The sequence below is a fragment of the Podarcis gaigeae genome (assembly GCF_964106915.1).
Source record: "Podarcis gaigeae genome assembly, chromosome: 10".
Classification (NCBI taxonomy): Eukaryota; Metazoa; Chordata; class Lepidosauria; order Squamata; family Lacertidae; genus Podarcis; species Podarcis gaigeae.
Window position 1 is genome coordinate 11,976,670 of NC_139686.1, and position 6,797 is coordinate 11,983,466.

Sequence of the window (6,797 nt, forward strand, 5' to 3'; positions counted from 1 at the left end):
GAAACTAAATGGAGGGATGCCTTTACAGTGGTACCTCGGGTTAAGTACTTAATTCGTTCCAGAGGTCCATTCTTAACCTGAAGCTGTTCTTAACCTGAAGCACCACTTTAGCTAATGAGGCCTCCTGCTGCCGCCGCACCGCCGGAGCACGATTTTTGTTCTCATCATGAAGCAAAGTTCTTAACCCGAGGTACTATTTCTGGGATAGCGGAGTCTGTAACCTGAAGCGTCTGTAACTTGAAGCGTATATAACCCGAGGTACCACTGTAATTAGAAGGGACGCGGGTGGCGCTGTGGATTAAACCACAGAGCCTAGAGCTTGCTGATCAGAAGGTTGGCGGTTCGAATCCCCCCAACAGGGTGAGCTCCCATTGCTCGGTCCCTGCTCTGCCAACCTAGCAGTTCGAAAACACGTCAAAGTGCAAGTAGATAAATAGGTACCAGTCCAGCGGGAAGGTAAACGGCATTCCCATGCGCTGCTCTGATTCGCCAGAAGCAGCTTAGTCATCCTGGCCACATGACCCAGAAGCTGTACGCCTCCTCCCTTGGCGAGAAAAGCGAGATGAGCCCCACAACCTCAGATTCGGCCACAACTGGACCTAATGGTCAGGGGTCCCTTTACCTACCACTGTAATTGCAAAATAAATTGTCAGGCAGCGGAGGTTGAAGACCAGAGTTTTCCTGCTTTTAGATGGGCTACCATCCCAGGCTGATGAGCTCCACATACGCCCAGTGGCGTAGCGTGGGGGGTGCAGGGGGGGGCGGCCGCACCGGGCCCAACATCTGGGGGGGGGCACGCTCGAGACTCAAGTACTAAAATCCACGGGTTAGGGGACGCAAATTATTTGCCTTGCCCCGGGTGCTGACAACCACGCTACGCCTCTGCATACGCCTCATTTCCCTCAACAGCACGTTCAGAAACTGCCTTCTTGACTGTTGGACAGATGGGAGCTGAGTGCAGGGTTGAGAACATCTTCCTGAGACAGAAGGATGCCAAAACTGCCTCTGACAGTGGGAGCAGAACATAGATATTGTGACTGATAGTCTCATCCTCTGTGAATTTGCCTGGTCCTCTTCTAAAGCAATCCAAGATGGTGGCCATCAACTGTGGGAGTTCCACAGTTTAAATATGTGCGGCACATTCCAACCAGACACAAACACTCCGGGATGTTTGAAAAAGAGGCATCTGCCAAGGGAAAGTGTGCATAAAAATGAACACATTAGTGAAAACAGCACACAAAATGCATTATATTAGAGGAAACCACTTTGCAAAAAAATGTGTACAGCCATCAAACTCCATACAAAAAAAAAAATGTGTTTACAAGAGAAATTCACTCTAAAATGCTGGTGAAATCTGCAGAGGATTTTTTTTTTTTAATGGCAAACACTTGCAGAAATGTGGAGAACCGGATTTAAGACTGAGAAAGCGAGAAGCCGAGAGAAGTGCAGGGAGGGACAGAAAGCAAATCTGGGTTAAAAGTCACGTAGGTTATTCTACGCGAACCGTTTCCCCAATAGCAGCCAATGAGTGGCAGAGGGCAATATGCTTTCTGCAGCTACTGACCTGGCCCAGTTTCGAAACGCTCACCTTGACATCACATCAGCACCACCAGAACCTTTCATCTCCCTGCCTCCACCATGTCCTTTGTTGTTGTTCTTCAAATAATAGGGAAAAACAAAAATCGGTCCGGCTGATCATTTACAAAAGGAACGAGGCATTTACAAAACAAGCTGATGGGCAAACATGAAGCCCCACTGAATGCAATGAGGCTTGGTCCGAAGAAAATGAAAACTTAAAGGGAGATAAACCAGGGTAGTCAAGAAGTAAAGGTAAAGGGACCCCTGACCATTAGGTCCAGTCGTGGCTGACTCTGGGGTTGCGGCGCTCATCTCACTTTATTGGCTGAGGGAGCCGGCGTACAGCTTCCGGGTCATGTGGCCAGCATGACTAAGCCGCTTCTGGCGAACCAGAGCAGCGCACGGAAACGCCGTTTACCTTCCTTCCGGAGTGGTACCTATTTATCTACTTGCACTTTGACGTGCTTTCGAACTGCTAGGTTGGCAGGAGCTGGGACCGAGCAACGGGAGATCAACCCGTCATGGGGATTCGAACTGCCAACCTTCTGATCGGCAAGCCCTAGGCTCTGTGGTTTAACCCACAGCGCCACCCGCATCCCTAGTCAAGAAGTAAACCCTACACAAATCCAGAGTGGAGTCCCTAAGATGGTTGAATGGCTCCTTGTACACCTCCTTCTGGCAACTCCTGCAGCCAAGCTGGTGCCAAACGTCTTGCTCTGCTTTCCTTTGGACCACATGAGCAAGTCCAAGAAGGGGGTCTTGTCGGCTGGGCAGTCCAGGACCCCCGCACACGGATTGCAGAGCCAGTTGTGGGAGAGTGCTGCTGCATTGAGGTCCTGCTTGCAGGCTTTCCACAAACATCTGGTTGGCCACTCTTGCGAACCAGAGGCTGGATGAGATTGGCTGTTGCCCTTATCCAGCAGGTCCTTCTTACCTTCTTAAGCTCTTCCAGCTTTTGAACCACATAAGGTGCCCTAGTGCCTTCAACTTTTTTTTGCTCCAGCCTCAACTACCTAGAAAGCTATGAGTTTATGTTATGGCTAAAATCTGGGGGTCTATGGGTGAGGCTTGAGGGTTTTATTAGAATAATAATAATAATAATAATAATAATAATAATAATAATAATAATTTATACCCCACCCATCTGGCTGGGTTTCCCCAGCCACTCTGGGCGGCTTCCAACAGAACACTAAAATACAATAACTTATTAAACCTTAAAAGCTTCCCTAAACAGGGCTGCCTTCAGATGTCTTCTAAAAGGCTGGTAGTTGTTTTTCTCTTTGACATCTGACGGGAGGGCGTTCCACAGGGTGGGTGCCACTACCGAGAAGGCCCTCTGCCTGGTTCCCTGTAACTTGGCTTCTCGCAGTGAGGGAACCACCAGAAGGCCCTCGGTACCGGACCTCAGTGTCCGGGCAGAATGATGGAGGTGGAGACGCTCCTTCGGGTGTACAGGACCAAGCCCATTTAGGGCTTTAAAGGTCAGCACCAACACTTTGAATTGTGCTCGGAAACGTACTGGGAGCCAGTATAGGTCTTTCTACAATCTCCTATTGTCTCCTGCATAACTTTTCAGAACCTGGCCTGTTGGTATCCTGTGTCACTGCTGCAAGCAGACCCACTCCACGGTGGTGGGCCCTGATTTCTCTCTGACCTTGCCTCCTTTCCACATCTTGACCTCCACACTGCCATCATGCACAGCTTCAAGCAACCGGCACAAGCCACCTCCTGCCTCATGACAGCATCTGCCATTCTTTTCCTGTACGCGCATTTTAGGTGCTTAACATTCCTGTGACCAGCGATACAGAAACGCTGCTATAAATATTGCCGGAGGAATGCGACCTTGGCTGTTGAGGCTTTGGCTCACACAATACCCTTCAGAAACCGTTGTAGGGCATCCCATAACCGTGCCCTTCCATGCCCACCCGTCAGTGAGGGTGGAGACATCCTGCTTTGCACTAAAACTCGCAAATTCAATAAAATATATTTTATGGGCACTAAAGGAAATATTAAAATGCATGTATGTAGTCTTAGCCCACGCATGTAGTGTTAGCTTGATGAATTTTGGGAGGGTCTTTTTTTAAGAGAAGGAAATGGGGAGGGTGCTTAACCCTTTCCTTGCCAGCCTGTTTCCTCCTGAAACTTTCCACACTCCCCCTGAAGATATAATAATAATAATAATAATAATAATAATAATAATAATAATAATAATTTATTTATACCCTGCCCATCTGGGAGGCTCCCAACAGAATATTAAAAACACAATAAAAGATCAGACATTAAAAACTTCCCTAAAGAGGGCCGTTTTCAGATGTCTTCTAAAAGTCAGATATTTGTTTAAATGGCCTCGGCCCAGTATACCTGAAGGAGCATCTCCACCCCCATCATTCAGCCCGGACACTGAAGTCCAACTCTGAGGGCCTTCTGGCAGTTCCCTCACTGTGAGAAGCGAAGTTACAGGGAACCAGGCAGAGGGCCTTCTCGGTAGTGGCGCCCGCCCTGTGAAACGCCCTCCCTTCAGATGGGAAGGAAATAAACAACTATCTGACTTTTAGAAGACATCTGAAGGCAGCCCTGTTTAGGGAAGCTTTTAATATTTGATGAATTGTTGTATTTTAATATTTTGCTGGAAGCCGCCCAGAGTGGCTGGGGTATAAATTGTTGTTGTTGTTGTTTCCTTGGCACCTGATGGGAGGGCGTTCCACAGGGCGGGCACCACCACCGAGAAGGCCCTCTGCCTGGTTCCCTGTAACCTCACTTCTCACAGTGAGGCAACAGCCAGAAGGCTTTTGGAGCTTGACCTCACAATCTACTTTAGTGTCATTTCCCCCCCCCCCTCCACTTTACCATTCAGATTAATGCTTCTCACACCTGTCGTTAAATGCATAAGAACTCTGATCAGGAAATCTAGCAACCATTCAAAACTCAACCAGAACATTAGTAAGTGCTCTAAAGTCACCAGGGAAAATTCCCATCCCAGTCATTAAGCAACTTAAGCTTCATTTACAAAAGTAGCAGAAGTCATGCGGAAAAATGCTTTCGGTGTACCAAAGCTGGAAAGTTTTGAGGTTTGACTTTTAATAAGTGTTGCGAAAACCCCTCATTTTCCTGACGAGTCTCATATGGACCATGTGTTTTGTTCTTTCCTTTTTTTCTGGTTTCAGAGCAATCTGAATTTTGCCTTTTAACCACAAAAACCAGAGACAGTGTGTGTGTGGTGTAAGAAAACTTGCATACCATGCAATCACAGCCCTGTTTATGCAGAACTAAGTCCCTGTGCTTGGTGGACAGAAAGCATGGAGAAGGTGTTCGCCCAGGGTACGTCAGAATCCATCTTTGGGATCCGTAGGAAAGGGATTGAAAATAGAACTGCCAATATCACAATGCTATTATATAGATCTGTGGCACGGCTGTGTACAGTTCTGGCTGCCTCACTTGGAAAAGTGTCTTGCAGACCTAAAAACCATTCAGAAAAAAACAAGCGAAATGATCAAGGGGTTGATCAACTCCCTTGTGAAGAAACTGAAATATACTCGGAGTCGAGAGTGGATCTCATGCTCTTTATTCAGCTCATAGTGGTGAGGAGGAATGGAAGTTCCCCCAGAATGTCTGCTTTATATACATTATTTACACAATGGGCTCCACGTGATTGGCTAATTCCGCGATTCTCCTGTAGGCCAATCAGGTTGCGGATTCCCTTCCACCTGGAGCTGGATTGGGTGACTCCTGTGGACAAATCAGACTGCTGCATTCTGGATCCTCTTGTTCAGCTCAGTACATAACAAAAACCTTACATCATTTGGGGATTTTTAGTCTGGAGAAAAGGCAAGTAAGAGGAGACATATTAGAGGTGTATAAAATTGTGTATGGAGGAAGTGGAAGCACACCCCTCCTTTGATAACAGAATCTGGGAGCTACACAGCTGCAAATAAAATGTTTCAAGTGTATTATACAGATGTGTCACTAGATGGCGATGGAGAGCTATGGCAGATTCAATACATTTTTCAAAACGTTTTTCAAAAAAGCATTTTCACAACGTGTGTGTGTGTGTATTCTAGATTTCACCTAGGTCTTCCAAGGTAGCTGGTTATTGGAAAAATCAGGACAGGACTTCTGCCTGTTTCACACTTCCATGTCATCATCATCTCCTCTTCTTCTTTTTTTTTGGGGGGGGGTAGCATTGGATGGGGAGAACAGATTGCTGATTGTGCTGTTTATTAAATTTACTCCCATAGGGTGTAGTAACGGCCACCAACTTCAATAGATTTTGAAAGAGGTTTAGACAAATTCATGGGATATGTAAATCCGCTAATTTGTACGTGAGCCATGTGATGGTTGTGGAACAATATGTAACCCCCCACCAAAAATTAAGCACTTTTAAGGCCCACTGATTTCCGTTGGATAATTGAGCAGATGCTTAAGGCTAAATCCTAATACCATTTTCTAGGGAGTAAACCCAATTGAATTTAATTATATTTAGTTTTGAGGAAGCATGTGTAGGATTGTGTGGTAAGGCTGCAGTCCTACGCACTGCTTACCTGGGAGTAAAGGTAAAGGGACCCCTGACCATTAGGTCCAGTCATGACCGACTCTGGGGTTGCGGCGCTCATCTCGCTTTACTGGCCGAAGAAGCAGGCGTACAGCTTCCGGGTCATGTGGCCAGCATGACTAAGCCACTTCTGGTGAACCAGAGCAGCACATGGAAATGCCCTTTACCTTCCCACCGGATCGATACCTATTTATCTACTTGCACTTTGATGTGCTTCCGAACTGCTAGGTTGGCAGGAGCAGGGACCGAGCAACGGGAGCTCACCCCGTCACGGGGATTTGAACTGCCGACCTTCTGATCGGCAAGTCCTAGGCTCTGTGGTTTAACCCACAGCACCACCCGCGTCCCTTACCTGGGAGTAGGGATGGGCAAATCTGTCATTTCCACTTTTTTTCAATATTTGATTTTTTCCCCATTCTTGGGTATAGTTCTCCACATTTCTGCATGAAAACACACCAGTATTTATAGTGCAAAATTATCACAATGTACCCATGTTTGCATGCAGTTTTGCCTCACTTGAATATTTTTGTGCAGCAGTTTTCCTTAATATGATCATTTTTGTATGTTACTTCCACAAATATATGCATTTTAATGCACACTATATGCATTTTTTTGCACACTTGCCTGGAGAACTGCAGAATGTCTAGGAGACCCCAGTTAAATAAAAATC